The sequence below is a fragment of the Gossypium raimondii genome, chromosome 3 (genome assembly GCF_025698545.1).
Source record: "Gossypium raimondii isolate GPD5lz chromosome 3, ASM2569854v1, whole genome shotgun sequence".
Classification (NCBI taxonomy): Eukaryota; Viridiplantae; Streptophyta; class Magnoliopsida; order Malvales; family Malvaceae; genus Gossypium; species Gossypium raimondii.
The window spans coordinates 24,097,234-24,116,897 of NC_068567.1; the positions used below are offsets into that span (position 1 = coordinate 24,097,234).

General features: G+C 33.5%; 3 non-coding genes across 3 annotated transcripts; 2 read left to right on the plus strand and 1 right to left on the minus strand.

The window, feature by feature from the left end:
• Positions 1-1,041: 1,041 nt before the first annotated feature.
• On the minus strand, positions 1,042-1,778 carry LOC105793907 (uncharacterized). Its single transcript, XR_008194062.1, has 2 exons — positions 1,532-1,778; positions 1,042-1,383 (listed from the first exon to the last, which is right to left on the minus strand). It is a non-coding gene; the product is annotated as an uncharacterized LOC105793907 (transcript).
• Positions 1,779-12,788: 11,010 nt separating this feature from the next.
• Positions 12,789-12,895, plus strand: LOC128040039 (small nucleolar RNA R71). Its single transcript, XR_008194699.1, has one exon. It is a non-coding gene; the product is annotated as a small nucleolar RNA R71 (small nucleolar RNA).
• A 2,214-nt stretch (positions 12,896-15,109) lies between these two features.
• Positions 15,110-15,216, plus strand: LOC128040016 (small nucleolar RNA R71). Its single transcript, XR_008194676.1, has one exon. It is a non-coding gene; the product is annotated as a small nucleolar RNA R71 (small nucleolar RNA).
• The last annotated feature ends 4,448 nt before the right edge of the window (positions 15,217-19,664 follow it).

The following is a 19,664-nucleotide window of genomic DNA, read 5'->3' on the forward strand; positions in this document are numbered from 1 at the left end:
CCTAGTTTGCGAATCCTGTTTGTCAAAAACATAAGTTTGTAAAAACAGTTTGGCATTTACTTTTTGAAAAGTGTACTTAAAAACTTAACTTGTTCTTGTTTGAAAACGGATCTAATACAACATGAAACATGCTCACATACTTGTTTTATCAGAATGGCTGAGAAACGTAAGATATGTTCTCACACTTATCTTAACACACTTATCTTAACTTTTCTGTTGGATATACGGATCTCCTTATAACGCCTCAGAATGACTGAAAGAGTCCTTATAACATGTCCTACAACTGCAGCTCGAAGCTATGCACTCTCCTGTACACCAACATGTCCAAGTGAATGGAGCTCAGCTTGACATTCCCTTATCTCTCCACATGTCCCAAGGTCTCAACACCCAAAATCACAGAAAACTTATGGGTGAATACTCACAATCCTATGGCATGGCAATATATCTGACCACCTCTGGACATATTAACGTCTAAAGTGTATATACTGCTACAAAATATAGGAATTTAAGCGGTGTTCACAAGTGTACGGGCCAAATTGTAATATAGTTTTACAACGAAGTATGTAAGTACTCTGAGTATTGTACCCAAGGGATTGCAATTTAGGGAAAACTACTATTAAGTCACTACACCAAAACAGGCTTTTAGAGGCATTTTTTTAGGCCTTCAGCGGCGCTTTCACTAGCGCCTCAAAAAATGCCACTATTGACAACGTCGCTAACTTTTGCAGCATTTATAAGAAAAAACGCCGCTAAAGAACATGACCTTTAGCAGCGCTTTGCCCAAAAACGCCGCTAAAAAATATGACCTTTAGTGGCGCTTTGCCACAAACGCCGCTAAAGAACATGACCTTTAGCGGCGCTTTGCCACAAACGCCGCTAAAGAACATGACCTTTAGCGGCGCTTATGAAAAAACGCGGCTAATTTTGACAAATTTGTATCCAACCAAAAACGGCAAATTTAAATGATACTTCAAATTCAATAAAAGATATATGATATAAATTGATAACTAAATTATAATTCAAAATACTCTTACAATAATATTAAAATTAACAATGTTAAAAATATTCTTACAATAACTAAAGCACACTAAAATGTTTGCACAATACCTCCCAGAAACAGGTGCAGCAGTAACCACAAGAAAAAAAAAGGAAAATACAGAAATCCAGAAACAACAGTTTTTGGCAATCACTTTTTCAAGAGTAATACCGAAAAAATAACCCCCTGGTTTCAACAAAAATGACACATTACTTAGAAGTCTCCTTGCTTTGTCTTTAGTTTCAAATCTTAACTAGCTCATGATCTTTGAACTCAGTCAAGTGGGCGTTTAGCGTTACCTGGCTGCTTAAGAGGAACTGCTCTTGAGAGATGGAGTACAAGCAATCCTATATTATAGTAGAGATATGATCAATTCAGTCCCTATCCTATAAAAAGAATCAAATAGTCCATTTTCCAATTTGGCCATATTTTGATTCTTTTTAATACGATAGGAACTAACTTGGTCCCTTTAATGTTATGTGATGAAAACAACACCTGTTTTATATTGATTGATTGAAGGTAACCATTAATTACAACAACAGAATGCTCTACCAAAGTGGTTGAAGCAAAATCTTCAATCAATGATTTCTTTGATCCAAATCCATACATTAGAAGACCAAAACCACATCTGCAAATAAATAAATGCAAAACATACACACAATAAGTATTGGAAAATAAAGCCAATACTAACTTTCAAGGTAACACTTTGGAATAAAAATAAATAAGTAAAGGTCTAATTATGAATTTTATCCCCTTAATTTGCAAAACCTGATAAGTTAGTCCAATTGGATAACATTAGTAAACCTCACTGTTAAATTACTAGCTTGAATATCAACACATCAATATTTAATATGCAAGGAATTATCAAAATCAACATTTCAATAAATTATATGAAAGAAATTAACAAAATCAATCTTACAACAGTTTATGTGAAACAAATTAGCAAAAATCAACTATTCATAGTTCATATATTTACCGGTAATAGGGCTAAATTTTCAATTTCTATAACGATTTATATGCAACAAATTAGCAAAAATCAATGGTTCAAGTTCATGTATTTACCAAAAATCAGACTAATTTTTCAATATTTATAACAACTTATATGCAACAAATTAGCAAAAATAAATGGTTCAAGTTCATGCATTTACCAACAACCAGACTAAATTTTCAATTTTTATAACAACTTATGTGCAACAAATTAGAAAAAATCAACTGTTCAAGTTCATGCATTCACCAACAACCAGACCAAATTTTCAACTTTTATAAAGTAGAAGGATCAAATTCTAACAAATTAAAGCAAGAGACCAACTTCCCGCACTTTTCATAGTGACGAAATTGAGAATTAGACCATTAAGAAAATAAGAGTTTTAAACTACCTCAGATCAAGAACCCATATTGGGTAACATTAGTAAACCTTACTATTAAATTACTAGTACGAAAATCAACATTTCAATAAGCTATATGTAAGGAGATATAAAAAATCATCATTTCAACAATTTATATACAATAAATTAGCATAAATCAACGGTTCAAGTTCATGTATTTACCAAAAACCGGACTAAATTCAAACTTACACAAATAAGAGGATTGAAGTCTAACAAATTAAAGTTTCCAATTAAATTCAGACTTACACTATTAAATAAATAAGAGTTTTAAACTATCGGAGATCAAAACAAATTAGCAAAATCCAACTGTTCAAGTGCATGTATGCACCAAAAATAGGATCAAATTTCCAATTTTTGCAAATTAAGATGATCAAATTCTAACAAATTAAAGTTTCCAATGAAATTCAAAATTACACCATTAAGTAAATAAGAGTTTTAAATTACCTAAGATCAAAAACCCATTTTGGGTATAAACTTTTGTAACTATTTATTAAATTTGCAACATCATTTTGATGCTTTGGTTCAATATTAGTTGAAGCTTCTCTAAGTTCCTGCAATTTTAAAACAACAAAATTTAAAAGAATAAAAAAACAAAAGCTTTTTTCGAGATGGGACGAATCCCAGAACAAGTATTCATTGCGATTTGAGCAAAGATCAGATATGGGAGTACAAGAGCCTTGTGCATTCAATGTGCCGCTTCCACAACATGCGGTTTCACATATTTAAAATCTGGGAAAACAAATGAAAGTTGAAATGAAGATCATTAGATCATGTTTACACCGTCTATTAATATTATCATTCGACTGAGTGAGAAACATAAAACGAACAGACAACAAGTACGGATACTACATTATTTACATAAAATGAACAAGTAAAAGCATCAAATTTCAAGATAGCATCACTCATTCTCGGGTATATTGAATGTTAAATTGGTTTGTTACCATCAAATCTTATCTATAAGATAAAAGCATCACAAAATGGAAATGCAACATAATGCTTCTAGAAAATAAACCAAGTGAGAAACTATGGAAGTAATACTGCAGAAATCAATAACTTAAAACTTGTTTTGAACCTGTGGCAATTCAATCTCCCAAAAAAATATTAAAACAAAAAGTCATGGATCATTTTCACTATTTTACATGCTGTGAATGATAAGAATGTTTATAAAATCTAACCAACAACAAAAATCATTCTATTTTGCTTTGAAATGGTTATAAAATCAGCACGTTAGACTTCCCTAAATGGACTTCTTGTTAATAAATGCAGGACCAAATATGGCATTTTATGTTTTCTGTAACAAAGATCGAGGAAATCTATTGGCACCTCAAGAAATTTCGATTTGAAATTCCATTAAAAGAGATGACCTCTTTCTTGTCCAAATTTAATATTTCAAGCATGATATCGCTTGTCCTTTCATCGGTTTTATATGGTTCTACCTTCCGGTACTCGCAAACAAATGCATTAGTGATGAAGGTCTACAATAAACAAATTAAAAAGGAATTAAATGAGCAACAGTTATATAAGTCAATACCAACGACTTGGACAAGTCTATAAAAATCAACAGTTATAAGGAATTAAAGGTCCATGTTAGTTCCTTTAGCATTACTATAATTATTAAGTTTACCGGATGAATTTCCCTTGGGACCCATGATAGCAGTTTCCTTTCATGGATTTTTAGCGTTAGTAAGCTCATCTAAGCTTAAAGCTAGCTTCTCTTTCAAAAGAACCCAGTACACCTTAAACAAATACTCCCAACATATCATCTAAAAAAAAATACTCCCAACTAGTTTTATCATAAAAATCCACTTGAACCTGTACAGCATAAAGTAAAAGGCCTTTAAGGTAGAAAAAATCCTTACTCTTCAGTAATCTAAAAAGTGTCAATTATAGTAGTTATCAAAAAAAGCACAACTAATGAGGAGAAAAAGCTATGAGACATTCAAAAAGAAATCATCCATTGCATGAAGATAAGAATATCAAAGATAAGATAAGAATATCAACCGCCCTTCATGTGACAAAAATGAATGATAAGAATATCAAAGATACTCACCAACAAATTCAACAGGAAAGACAGAACATTTCCTAGCAATTGTAACATTTTTATCTGGTACTGACAAAACTGCATTTGGAATCATGTGCCGAGTTCTATGTTTTATCACAAAATGCACAGTTGATTCCAAAAAACAAATAATGAAAGAAAGATCGATGAACAGTGAAAGGGTATTAAAAGCAACAAAGAAATAACAATTAAATTCACTTAAATTTCATAGACTATAAATAAGGAAAAAAACGCAAAACTATAAGCTATTGTCTTCCTTCAAAGCATAAAGACCTAATATCATGTTAAATTTTGATTGCTTATGAATTACCGTATCAGCATTCTAGATATACATATATTGAACCAAGAGTTTTATAATATAAAACCGGGGTCTTTTATCTAGGACTTTATCAAACTATAAAACCGGTAGTGAATAAATAATTAGTATAAAAATTAACATTATATTTCGAGAGTGAAGATATTTCATATAACCCAAAAAAAATCAGAAAACCGCTCAAGGTTCAGCATTAAGCGAAAACTATCAAATTCTCAACTAATTTCAAACCCAATTTTGTTATGAAATTAAGATCAACTTCCATACAACAAAAATGAAAGCAATTTCGTAATCATCTTGTTTTGTAGGGCAAAAAAATAAGAATAAAACCCTAGAAAATCAAACAAAATGAAACAATATAAGTGAACAGGGAGAGAAAAATTAGGGTTTAGTGAAAGGACTAACATCTCTGGGGACTGGGGCCGCCGTCAGTGCCGAGGGACTCGAAGTCACGGGAGGCGAGACGGGAGTGGCGGTCAGCATCGCCCTCACGAAAGCCACGATCCTTGGTCTTCTTATGAGCAGAAAGAGAGGTGGAAGCGGCGCCAGTGATGGTGGACTTGAGCATAGGCAAGGGAGCTTGAGGGGAGGCATCACTGGAGGCATTTGAAGTGAGGGAAAGCGAAATTTTGAAGTGAAGGATTTTGTTTTCAGAACCTGGGGGGGTTGGCGGCATTTGGTAATAAAACCCATCGCTCAGTTTTAAGTTTTTTAGGGTCAAATCTGATTTGGGGAAGAAAACGACGCCGTTTTGGTATTGTAATATTTGCGGCACTTATAAGAAACGTCACTAAAAATTAAATTCCTGTATCAAACGACGCCGTTTTGAAAAATTCTCATAGTTGCGGCGTTTTTGGTCTAAATGCCGCTATTGCTTACCTTTTGCGGCGTTTTTCTCATAAACGCCGCTAATGGTTGACTTTTTTTACAATTTAATTTGTATTTAATTATTATATAATTCATATCAATTTTAAATAAATAATTTTTGAAAATTTAAGTAATATTTTAAAGAATTAGATAAATTTTAAAATTTTATATAATTTTGAGGTAAGAAAACAAAAAACAAAACAAAAATTTTAAAATATGAAGAAAAAAATCTTTAAAAACTATCCATATCAATATCTTTAAAAATTTTAAAAGCTTTATATAATTAATATTATGATTTATATTGAATTAATTCAATATTGATTAATTATCATTATGATTTAAATTAGGGTTAAGGGTTAGGGTTTTAGGGGAAAGTTGGGTCTTTTCTTTAAAAGTATATAAATATTATAAAAATAAAAGTTTAAAATCTTTTTAAAATTTTAAAAAATTTTAAAATCTTTTAAAATTCATTTTAAAATTTTAAATCATGAAAAATATAAAACCTTTCAAAATTTAGAAAATATATGTTATTTACTCTTTATATGATAATTAGAAATGTTCACTACCCATACAACCCACCTAGTCCAAAATATGGTTAGGCTTAGATTTATATTTTTTATTGTTTATAAACAATGAAATGGGTGATTTGGGTAAAACGAGCTTGAAGTTGGAAAAGTTTTTAAAATTGGGCATTGGCACAGCTTGGTCTGGCTTGGCCCACTAATTAATTCAGTATTTTAAAACCTTTGCAAAGTTTAATCTATTCAATCAATTCTTATTTGATCACGGTGGGGACAAGGCAAAACACGCAAAACATTGAACTGGATAAAAAAACTGAACCGGGATGGGATAAGATGGGAATATCCTTAGATATAGCTTATATCGATTTTGAAAAACCAAACCTTCACACAATTTTGAAGAACCATATTAATATTATCTCTTTTACAATTATATAAGAAATTAATTAATATATAAATTAGAAAACACTAGTTAATCTAAACCCTAAACCATAAACCTAAGCCCCAAAACCCTAAAACCATAAACCCTTAACACATAACCTCTAAACCTTAAACCCCAGCCTTTAAACCATAAATCATAAACCATAACCCCTAAACCCATAATCCATAAACCTTAAAATGGTAACACCTAAACCTTAAACTCTAAACCATATACCATAAACCAAAAACCTTAAACTATAGTGATAATTAATTCAATATTTTAAAATTAATACTATCTCTTTTACGATTATATAAGAAATTATTTAATAAATAAATTAAAAAAATCAATAATGTATCCAAAAAACTTTAAAATTATTTTAAATAATAGTATTTTAATTTTTCCATTTTTAACAAATATTTTAAATTATTTTAAATCCCTGAGCATTAGCGGCACTTTTTAGAAAACGCCGCTAAAAGTAGAGCATTAGCGGCGCTTTCTCAAAAAACGCCGCTAAAACACTGAGCATTAGCGGCGCTTTCTAAAAAACGCCGCTAAAACCCTGAGCATTAGCGGCGCTTTCTTAAAAATGCCGCTAAAGCCCCAAAAGCTCAGAGAACGGCGTCGTTGGGTTTAGGTTTTTTGCGGCGCTTTCTGGAAAATGCCGCTAATGCTTATTTTTAGCGGCGTTTTTGAGAAAGCGCCGCTAATTCTCGATCTTTAGTGGCATTTTCCAAAAAGCGCCGCTAATTCTCGATATTTAGCGACGTTTTTTATCCAAACGCCGCTAAAAGCCTGTTTTGGTGTAGTGAGTCAATTACTGAAAATAATTACTAAGATGTGTACCTCGTAGCTGCGACAGCACTGAAGAATATCTTCCATTGAGAACCCTTGCACGAGAAGATTCTCCCATCTTTAGAGTACTCTTTGCACGAGCCATAAAGGAATTTTGAAAAGAAATTTGGGAAAAGTACCTGAATGTAAAGAGAATAACAGAGGAATTAAAAAAGGAATTAGTGTAAAAATGAAAATTTTATGGAGGTAAGAGATGTGAGCAGTTGGAAGTAAGAGGAATTAAAAGGGGATAATGATGGCGATTTTTAGGGGATGGAAAACGTGAAGAAAAGGGTTATGATGTGGGGGAGAAAAATAAAAAAGACTAAGTTTTGGGGGAAAATGAAATATTCGGGCCCTCCATGTAGGGTAGCTATTGAGATTCCCAAAAGGGTTTGCCAACAAATCTTTCTTTTAGAGTTTTCCAACTAATCATGTCCTGAGACCTCATCACCTAGTTTGTTGTGGCATCATAATCCTCTCTAATGCTACGACATTATTGCTTAACGTTTACTAGCAAATCTTGATCTTTTTATTCTGCTTTGATTTAAACTGTAAATAATAAAATATTAATAATAAGAAAATAATGAAAAATTTTATTATTAATTAAAATAAAAAATTAAAAGAAAAATTTCTAAATAAAATATTAAGAATATTAATGGTTTGCTTGTCACGTTCAATAGGAAGACCCCAATAATGCTTCAGCCATTGTCTGTTAACTTTGAATGTTGCTCCGTTTCCAAATTTTTTACAGTAACAGCTCCAAAAGGTTTTGACCATCAAGATTTTAATTTACCGGAGAATAACTTGAGCCTAGAGTTAAACAACAACACCTATTGTCCTGGTTCAAATTGTCTAGGCAAAATTCTACTATCATGCCATCTTTTGGTCTTTTCCTTATGTAAACGAGAATATTCATATGCTTGAGCCCAAAATTCTTCCATCTCATTCAACTCTAATAATCTTTTGTTGCCAACAGTGACCCAGTCCATATTCAGCCTCTTAATTGCCCAAAATGCCTTATGCTCAAGTTCAATAGGCAAATCACATAGCTTACCATAAACAAGCTTGAAAGGTGACATCATTAATGGTGTTTCAAATGTTGTTTGGTATGCCCATAGAGCTTCATCCAATCTGGTGGACCAGTATTTTCGAGAAGGATTTACTACTTTTTCCAAAATTTGCTTAATTTCTCTATTAGAGATTTCGGCTTGGCCATTGGTCTGAGGGTGATATGCCATGGCAATTTTGTGTTTCACCCCATACCTGCACAAAATATTGGCCAATAGTTTGTAATCAAAATAGGATCCCATGGCACTGACAATTGCTCTTAGCGTGCCTAATTGTGTGAAAATATTCTTATGCAAAAATTTCAATGCCAGCTTAGCATCATTAGAAGCTAGAGTATTGTTTCTACCCATTTAGAGACATAGTCTATTTCCAAAAGTATGTATAGCTTGCCTGTGGATGGTGGAAATGGACACATAAAGTCTATTCCCCATACATCAAATAACTCAATCTCTAATATACTATGCAACGCATTTCCTGTCTTCTTGAGACATTCCCTGTTCTCTGACAATGGTCACATGACTTATAAAATTCATGAGTGTCTTTAAATAGGGTCGACCAATAAAATCCTTACTGGAGTACCTTCACAATTGTCTTCATTCCTCCAAAATGTCCTTCAAAAGAATCTGAGTACCAATGTATTAAAATGCTAAGCATTTCCTTGTTAGGGACACAGTTTCGAATCATCTGATCTGCACAATACTTAAATAAGAAAGGTTCATCCCAGTAGTATTGTTTTGTATGATGAAGAAATTTTTGTTTCTTGTGCGTATTAAAGTCAGGTGGCATTACACCACTCGCCAAAAAGTTTACTATGTCTGCATACTAAGGTAGTGCCTTGACAATGAGTAACTGTTCATCTGGGAAATCCTTCTTAATACATTTTGTGTGACCATCTTCATTTCTAGATCCTATCCTTGACAAATGGTCAGCCACTTGATTTTTGGTTCCCTTCCTACCTCTAATTTCCAAATCAAACTCTAGCAGGAAAAGTATCCACCTAATTAATCTCTGCTTGGCATCCTTCTTGCTTATCAAATATTTAATAGTCAAGTGATCTGTGTAAACCGTAACTTTTGTTCCCAGTAAGTAAGATCGAAATTTTTTGAACACAATGACTACTACAAGCAATTCTTTCTCTGTGGTGGTCTAATTAAGCTGAGCTTTTACCAACGTCCTTCTAGCATAGTATATTATGTGTAATACCTTATCCTTTCTTTTGCCCCAACACTACTCCTATGGCAAAATCACTGGCGTCCCACATGAGGTCAAAGGACAATAACTATTCTAGAGCAACTACAATTAGTACTTGTACTAGTCGCTCCTTGAGTACCTCGAAAGCATGCAAACATTGATCATTAAAATTAAAAGGTTTATTTATTTTAGGTAGAGTACATAATGTTTATAGATTTTCGAGAAGTCCTTGATAAATCTTTTGTAAAATCCTACATGTCCTAGGAAACTTCGAATACCCTTTACATTGGTAGGAGGTGGCAATTTTCAATCACTTCTATTTTTGCTCGATCCACCTGAATTCCTCGCTGTGGCACCTTATGTCCCAAGATAATGCCTTCACAGACCATAAAGTGGAATTTTTCCCAATTTAGCACAAGATCTGTTTATTCACAGTGGCATAATACCATCTCTAAATTCTTTAAACAGTCTTCAAAATCATTCCCAAACACGAAAAAGTCATCTATAAAAGCTTCAAGGAAATTCTCTACCATGTCTAAAAATATAGCCATCATGCAACGTTAGAAAGTTGTCGGGGCATTACATAACCCAATTGAAATTCGTCTAAACACAAAAGTGCCATATAGACAAGTGAATGTGGTCTTTTCTTAGTCTTCGGGGATATGGCAATTTGGTTGTAGCCAGAATAACCATCTAGAAAACAATAAAAAGCCTTACCAGCTAATCTATCCAACATCTGATCAATGAACGACAAAGGGAAATGGTTCTTCATTTTTGCCTTGTTAAACTTGCGATAGTCTATACACGCCCTCTATTTTGTAATGGTACAAGTGGGTATGAGCTCATCATTGTTGTTACTTACCACTATGACACCTCCTTTCTTGGGTACACATTGCACAGGGCTTACCCACAAGCTGTTAGAAATCAAATAAATAATGTCGGCGTCAAGCCACTTGATAATCTTCCTCTTAACAAATTCTTTCATAATTGGATTTAGTCGTCTCTACTGTTCAATGGAATTGTTGTGGCAATCTTCCAACAAAATTTTGTGCATACACAATGTTGGGATAATTAATTTTATATCAGCAAAGGTCCATCCCAATGCCCTTTTAGATCGTCGTAACACTTCCAACAACCTCCTCTCTTGCTCTGGTGTTAAATTTATAGAAATTACAACTGGAAAAGTATTGTTATTCCCCAAGTATGTATATTTAAGATGTTGTGGCAAAGGCTTTAACTCTAGTACAGGTGATTTCTGTACAGAAGGTTTAGGAGGTTTAAAGGATTTTCTAGATAAATCTAAGGTCTCAAAAATCTCTATTGGCCTGTCCACCATTTGTTGAGCTTCCCTAAATTCACTAAGCTCTTCATATCTTAATTCTTCACCTTACTCCATCAAGTAATCTTCGCTGTCAACACTGTTGTAGCAAAATTTTTCAAATTCTTCTACTATTATTTCTATCACATCAACCGTGTGGCATTCCTCATTCTCATCCACACACTTCAACATATTAAACACATTGAAGGTGACCTACTGATCATTCACTCTGATAGTTATCTCACCTTTTTGTACATCAATTAGAGTCCTTCTAGTAGCAAGAAATGGTATTTCAATAATAATTAGAACATCATGGTCAGCTTCATGTTCTAAAATAGAAAATCTGAGCGAAAGATAAATTTATCTACCCTTACTAATACATATTCAATTTTACCTTTCGGATGGGCATAAGATTTGTCAGCTAATTGCAACGTCATTGTGGTACATATTGCCTTCCCAATTCCTAACTTCCTGAAAATAGACATAGGCATTAGATTTATACTTATACCTAAATCAAATAATGCCTTACCTACATAGTGATTTCCAATTTAACTTGGGATAGTGAAACTCCCTGAGTCTTTTAACTTCAGAGGTAACTTATTCATCAATATTTTTGTGCACCCTTCAGTGAGAGCAACAGTCTCAAATTCTCCCAATCTGTGTCGCTTTGACAATATGTCCTTTTTGAATTTTATGTAGTTGGGTATTTGTTCTAATGCTCCAACTAGTAGTATGCTGATATGGGGTTGTTCCAAGACATCTAAAAAAATTTTAAACTGAGCAAATGGTAGAGATGGTCGTCCTTCATGTTGCTAATAATTTTTTGATGTGGCATTTTTATTGGCAGCCTGATCTAATTCTGCCACGACATTCTTCTACTTACCCTTTTCAAGTGTAATATATTTTTCAGATGGCTCTTGGATCTTTACCTGATCACATCTTGAGTCATTCTCTTCTGCCGCTGCATTTTGAACAACATCATCTAGTTGAGTCTCGCTTCTTAGAGTATACCCTTGTATTGCTCCTTGCCTTGTGTCATCGAATTTTTGGTGTCGCTGGGTAATGCTCCTTGTGGTCTTGTGTTCAAAACATTGGCTATTTGCCCCACTTAATTATCAAGCGCTCAAAGGGATGCAGCCTGACTCTGGATCACAGCATCATTCTTGGTCATATAATCCTTTAACAAGGCTTCCATGGAAGTAGATGATGACGCCTGACCATACTAATTATTTTTTCGGGGCATTGGTTAAACGTATCCTAACGCTGCATTATTGGCATTCTACCTTATGACAGTATTGAAATCTCCTACACTTTGACTATTCCAACTAAAATTCAGATGTTGTCTCCACCCTGAATTGTAGGTGTTGGAGTATGGGTTTCTATTTCGATCAAAATTTCCCATATAGTATACTAACGCTAGATTGGGTGGACATTCATCAAACATATGACTTTCACCACAATAAACACATGATGATTCAGCTACTTTTATTTCCTCCACAGTAGTTGAAGGTTTCATGGTTTTCATTATATTAGCTAGAGAAGATACCAGAGTTATCAATACAGTGATTGAATCGAGCTCGATGGTATCGGAAGTTCTCTTACCTGCCCCAAATCATGTAGTGGAATATTGGTAACCATTGTCGATAATTTTTTCCAAAATTTCATATGCTTTATTATATGTCTTATCCAAGAAAGTACAATTTGCTAAGGCACCAACTACCATTTGTGTGTGCGGATTTAGCCCATTGTAAAATATCTCCATTTGAGTCCAGTGCTGGAATCCATGCATCGGACATTTCTTAATTAACTCCTTAAATCGCTCCCACGCTTCATATAGTGTTTCATCTTCAAACTGCCGAAAGGATGTAATATCATTTCTCAACTTGACATTCATAATGGGAGGATTATACCTTAAAAAAATCTCTAACAAAGGTCATTCCATGATTTTCCCGACGGTAAAGCATTTAACCATGCCCTGGCCTGATCTCTTAAAAATATAAGAATAGCTTAAGTCTGAAGGCGTCTTTAGGAATACCTAGTTATTTGAATGAATCATAGACATCTAGAAAAAGTCTTAAGTGTAGTCTCGAATCTTTAGTTGGAAGTCCACCAAACTATCCTACTATTTCTTACATCTGGAATATTACCGGTTTCAACTTGAATTGCTGAGCTTGTATAGTTGGTCTAACTATTCTTGGATTTAGATCATCCACTATTGGGACCACATGCTCTCTAACTGGCCTATCTTGTTCACCCGCCACACGTCCAACGGGAGGAATTTCATTGCGATCATTTGGATTACCGTTAAGATCATTCATGTTTTCAACAATTTTTCTTAGTTCTTTTCTCTTTCTCAGAAAGGTTCTATCATTCTCTCGATCAAAAAGGTATTTTGTGCTAGCAAGAATATCTCTTCGCACGCACTGATGATAAACCTGTAAAAAGTAAAAACAATAAGTTAAATAAAACTACTAAGTAAAATAACCAAACCAAAATTCACCAAATTGTCGGTCCCCAGCAACAGCGCCAAAAACTTGTCGCGTGTAAAATGATATGCGATTTAGGCAAGCATACATGTCAGTTCAAGTAATAAAGAGGTAAGTGAGTATCATTCCCATGAGGATCGGATTGAGGCACAAAGTTGGTCAAGTTATTTTAATAAAGTTGGGTTAATGTTATGGAAAAATGATTGAAGGAAATGTTATAGCAAAAGACTAAGGTAAATATGTCATGATGGGTAAATAACTGGAAGTACTATGGAAAAGGTGATAATAGAAATGTAAATATGGGAACTATTGCAAGGATAAATTGTAAATGAACAAATAATCAACTAAGAATGCTAAGGCGAAGGTATTTTGGCAGAGAATCAAGTATAGTGTTTACGATGTTTATGTGGAAAGTTGGAATTACTCAGAATCAACCTTACTGGCAATAATGTTGCAGCAAAATCGTCACTTCTTTGACAATATATCCTTCATGAATTTTACGTAATTGGGTATTTGCTCCAAAGCTTCCATCTACAGTATGTTGATATAGAGTTGCTTCAGGACATCCAAAAATCTCTTGAACTAAAAATCTTACTTGGAATTCTAGAATCACTAAGGAAAAGGTGGCAGTGGCCTTCCTTCAGACCGTTGATATTATTTTTTTGTGCCATTTAGTTTGACCATATGATCTAATTCTGCTACAACATTCTTTTCTTTGGCTTTTTCAATTGTAGGTTACTTTTCAGATGGTTTTAAAATCTGTCATCGATTGAGACTTGAATCTTCCTCTTCAGTAGCGGAATCTCTAACAACTATATTCAACTGAGTACCATTTCTGAAAGTGATGGCCTTGCAATTTTCTTTTCCTTGTGATCTTGCATTCTCAGTATCACTTGGCAATGCTCACCGAGGTCTCAAATTTAGAGCATTGGTAACCTGTCCCACTTGATTTTCTAAGGCTCTTAGGGATGTAGCTTAACTCTAGATCACGACATCATTTTTGGCCAAGTATTCTTTCAGTAAAGTTTCAATAGATGAAGAAGATGATGTTGAATTTTGTCAAACATTTTATCACGGCATAAGCTGATTATAACCAAGCAGTGCACTTGTGGCATTCTGTCTAATTACATTGTTGAAATTTCCCACTCTTTAATTATTTCAGCTAAAGTTTGGGTGTTGCTTTCACCCTGGATTGTAGGTATTAGAGTAGGGATTATTATTACGGTTGAAATTGCTCATGTAATGCACAGATGCTGGATTTGATGGACATTCATCAAACAATGATCTTCCCCACAATAGATACAAGATAGTTTGGTTGATTTCATCTCCTAAACTATAGTTGGTCTCTTCATTGTTTTGATCATATTAGTTAAAGATGATACTTGGGCAGTCAATGAAGTGATTGCATCAAGCTCCATTATACCAACAACTCTTCTACCAGTCCCAACTCTTGTGGTAGGACACTGATAATTATTATTGGCAATTAATTCCAAGATCTCATATGCTTCATTGTAAGATTATCCAACAAAGTACCATTCATAGAAGTGCTAACTACCATCCTCCTATGTGCATTCAACCCATTATAAAAAAATTTCATCTGTGTTTAGTACTGGAAACCATGCATTGGACATTTCCAAAGCAATTCCTTGAATCTTTCCCAAGCTTCATACAACGTCTCATCCTCTGTTTGTCAAAAATACGTGATATCATTTCTAAGCTTGGCATTCATATTAGGCGGATTATACCGTAGCAAAAACTTTTGGCAAAGTTTATTCCAAGATGCCACCATCCTTGACGGCAAAGAATTCAACCATGCCTGAACGAGTCACAGACTTTTAGGAAAAGTCTTAAATGTATTCATGGATCTTCAGTAGGCAACCCACTGAATTGTCCTACCATTTGCAACATCTGAAACATCACCAGTTTTAGTTCAAATTGTTAAGCTTTTATGTGTGGTCTGACTATCCCTGGGTTCAAATCATCCAGAATTGGTACTACATGCTCACGAATAGGCCTATCTCAGTCATCTATTACACGAGGAATGTCAACATCCTAACCATTCAAATATAATAGATCTTCCACACCTGAATCATTTTCGATCCTAGCCATATCTTGCAGTTCTCTGCTCTTTCTTCGCAAAGTTCTTTTGATCTCTGGGTCAAAAGGATATTTTTCATTAACAGGAATGCCTCTTCTCATGCAATGATGGAAAACTTAGAAATATTAAAGACAACTAAGTTAGATAAAACTAATGGAATTAAATAAGCAATAACAAAACCAAATTTCACCAAATTGTCGATCCCCGATAACGATGCCAAAAACTTGTCATGTGTGATTATAGTATGTGAAATGTGCAAGTATACACGTCAAATCAAGTAATATAATGATAAGTAAGATCATCTCCACAAGGATTAGATAGGATTAACTTGGTTATGTTGCTATTATGAAGTATGTGAATTATGTAAAGGCAAAACAAAGACAGAAATGCAAAGGTAATCAAAATAATGATGATGTGTGCAATATGTAAAGAAAAAAATATTTAAAAATATATTATGATAAAGATACCAAGACAAAAGTAAGAGGGTCTACGCTGTTGAATGGAAGGCTGGGATTACTAGGAATATACCCTTATAAACCAATAATGCCTCGACAAATTCTTAATCAACTTACTGCTTAGAATGGATTTAAAATGGTTTACTTCTTTTGAGAGCAAGACCTTAGGATACCTTACCTAAGGAAATATATGTTTGTAGACCTTAGATGTGATTCCCAGTATTGATTACTCTTCACTCTGTATGAACGTTGCTCTATATTTAGAGACTGCTATGCGCATTCTATTGAACACCTATTCATATCAATCAATTGTGATCCAACTAACCTAACCTTTTCAGAATTGAGTTCTGTTTATAAGAATATTATGCATTCATCTATGTCTAGAGATTGCATGCATTTAATTCGAAAGAACAAATTGAATGAAACCATAAAATAGGTCAAATCTAAATTTCAACATTAATGGAAAATTCAAGTATCATCCAGTAATCCCAACCTGATGAGATTTAACTCATAGGTTGTTTAATCTAATCATAATTCAAAATATCATTCAACATCTTCAACAATTAATTTCATAAAGAAGAAATTAAAGAAAATAAATGAAGAACTTTAAGAAGCTTTTGCCGATCCAGCCCTCAACTCTGGTGGCGCAATGTCTTGCAAAGACTAGGTTGACTGCCTTTTTCTTCTCCCTCGAGTTCTGTTCTACTGCTCAACCTCTTCTAATACCCTCATTCTTTTCCTCAGGATCTTTCCCCCCAAAAAAATCTTTGAAAGAAAAGTCTCTCCCTTCTGTCTCTTCTCCTCACTTTTTGTAGGGTAGATCCCCCTCAAAGCACACAATTTTTTCTCCTTATTTTTTAAGTAGATCTTTCTAGTACAATTACAGTTGACTAAAAATGGCACGAATTGAGTGTTGACTCAGTGTCTTCTTGGAATTCCCATGGCATTAATGTTGGCAATCCATCCAACCTTTTGCCATGAAAAACTTCACTCATTCATTTAAGCAAAATCCAAGCTTCATGATTCAATGTTTTAAAAATATAATAATATAATATCCTAAAATACACTAACTTTACCTAAATACAAGTAATTAACCAGGTCTAAAATCCTGAAATATAACTCTTTTCAAGAGTTATCATACCGTAGAGTCTTTCAGGATCACACAAAAGCATTCTTATATATGGTATCAGACCAAGGGCCAAATTTTTTGACATCGCGTTATCGACAGTTCAAACCCTTGTTCTTGAATAAACGTCTTTCCTTGAATTTCTAAAAAGTATTTTTTGATATTTTGATTCGAAAAATTTGAAGGATTTGAAACCGTTGATGATTCTAGATCATTAGTTCTCTTAGATTTTTGTGGAGGCATTTTCGAAAGATTTTCTATCTAGGAACTAACAAAATTTCAAGCAATATATCTAATGGGATAGTAGAAATAAGTTGAGAACTCGTAACCACGATTACTTTCTTTGGATTCCATGAAAAGCTCTTTGTTGTAGTTCCTCAGATGCTTCTCATTCATTCCTACACAAACTAGAAAAGAAGATTACAAAAGAAAGGTTTTGATAAAAAAATTTATTTTTGGTTTATGAGATTTGGGTAGTTTTGAAAGGGTTTGAGAGAATTTGGATAGTTTGAAGGTTAAGAGGGTTTTAGGTTTTAATTAAAAGTGTTTTGGGATTTAAATAGGGTAAGTTAAGGGTTTAAAATTGGGTGAATTTAAGGTTTAATTAACTGGGTTACGCAATCGAGTAGAGTCGATCTTGTAAATATTTATAGTAAAATTGTGACAGAGGGGTTTTGTGTCGTGACACCACTAGCAGGTTGTTGATGTCGTGAAAACATGGCTCGATGTCATGATATGCTTTAAAAATTCTGAAAACCTAGGTAAACTGCCCTCTGTGTCACGAGGTGATTTTCTCGATTCTTCCGATTCTGATTGAGGTGATTTTCTTATAGGGGATTAGTGAGTGGAGGTATGATTAATTAATTGTTATGTAGGGTTTTCTTAGTGGATCAGCTGTTTGGGAGAGGAAGAACTTAAATTCTAGGCTTGACAACCCTAGGAAGTCATTTAGGTGGGAATTAATCCAAAATTGGTATGGCTTATCCGTGAACACCTTATCCCCGAACCGGTCTAGACTGTGAGGTCGAAAGATAAGTAGTTCTTGCCAACTCATTATTTGAGAGCAGACGATTGGAAGATCCTGCTGGGATAGCAACTAGTTGACTGCACAAGAAAGCCCGTGACAACAGTCGATTATGACTACCAAAGTGAGCTAATCTCCCTTGTTTACATTTAGTCCAGTTTATAATCTAGTTTTTCGTAGACTCCTTTTATTTATGCTATTTTTAGTTCTTTAATTATAAAAACCAAAAAACCTTTATTTATGTTTATTCGTAATATATTTTATTTAAAGTACTAATTAGATCTATTGGTGTATAAGTTAGAATTAATTTAGTACTACCCTCCCTTGGGTACGATCCTTGGATACTTACGAAGTGTTTCATTGTAAACAAACTATATTAGAACCTGACCCATATACTTGCGGACACTGCTCCGAATTCTATATATTTTGTAGCAGTATTCACACTCTGGACATTAGTATGTCCGGAGGTGGTCAAGTATGCTCAGGTTTAGGGTAGCTTTAGGTAGGGGGTGAGCATTTGATCGAATCGAATCGAATCGAATAAAAATTTTTTGAGTTAATCGAGTTTTCGAATCTCATTTTATCATCCTAACTTTATTTGAAGTTTTCTCGAATCGAGTCGAGTGAGATGGAATTCGAATCGAATCGAATCGAATCAGATATATTTGTTCGAGTTAAATTTTAAAAAATAATTTTGGGTCCTTGTAACCATTGTCACCCATCGTAATAAAATTTGTCCACCTTAATCAAATTTTTTATTAACTTTCATCATTTCGTAATTTATTTATTAATTTTTATATCTTGGTTAGCTTCTTTGCTTGCTTAGTTGTTTCAATTATCTTGATTCTTGTCACTATGTATTTTAGAATTAAAAATATATTAAATGTAAAAATATGATTTTTTAATAAAAGTTATTTTAAAAGTAAAATGTGAAATTGATACCAATATAAAATTTTAACATGAATATTTTATGGCATAATTAATAATTCAATTTTAATATAAATATTCAATATGACTAAACAATTCAATAATATAAATAATATAAAATGTGAAATTTAATTTAATAATATAAATAGTAGATATAAATAAAATTATTACTATTTATGTTTAGTGATTTTTTGGATAATTTTGATTTTTATTTGAGAGTAAAGGGTGAGAAGTAAAAGTTTAGGGAAAAATAAAAGTTTTGGGGAATAAAAGTTTGAGGAAAAGTAAATAGGGGTAAAATTTTGGAGGAAAATATTAAAAAAATTGGAGAGGGAGGGTTTGGGATAGATGGGAGGTGGGATGGGAAGGAATAAAAGTTTTAGGGAAAAGTGGGAGGAGTAAAATTTTGGGGAAAATAAAAGGTTTTGAGGGTTTTTGGGAGTAAAATTTTGAGAAAAAATAAATGGGAGAGTAAAATTTTGGTGGGAAATGAATTTTGGGTAGATTTGGGGGTTGGGAGGGGAGGGGAGTAAAAGTT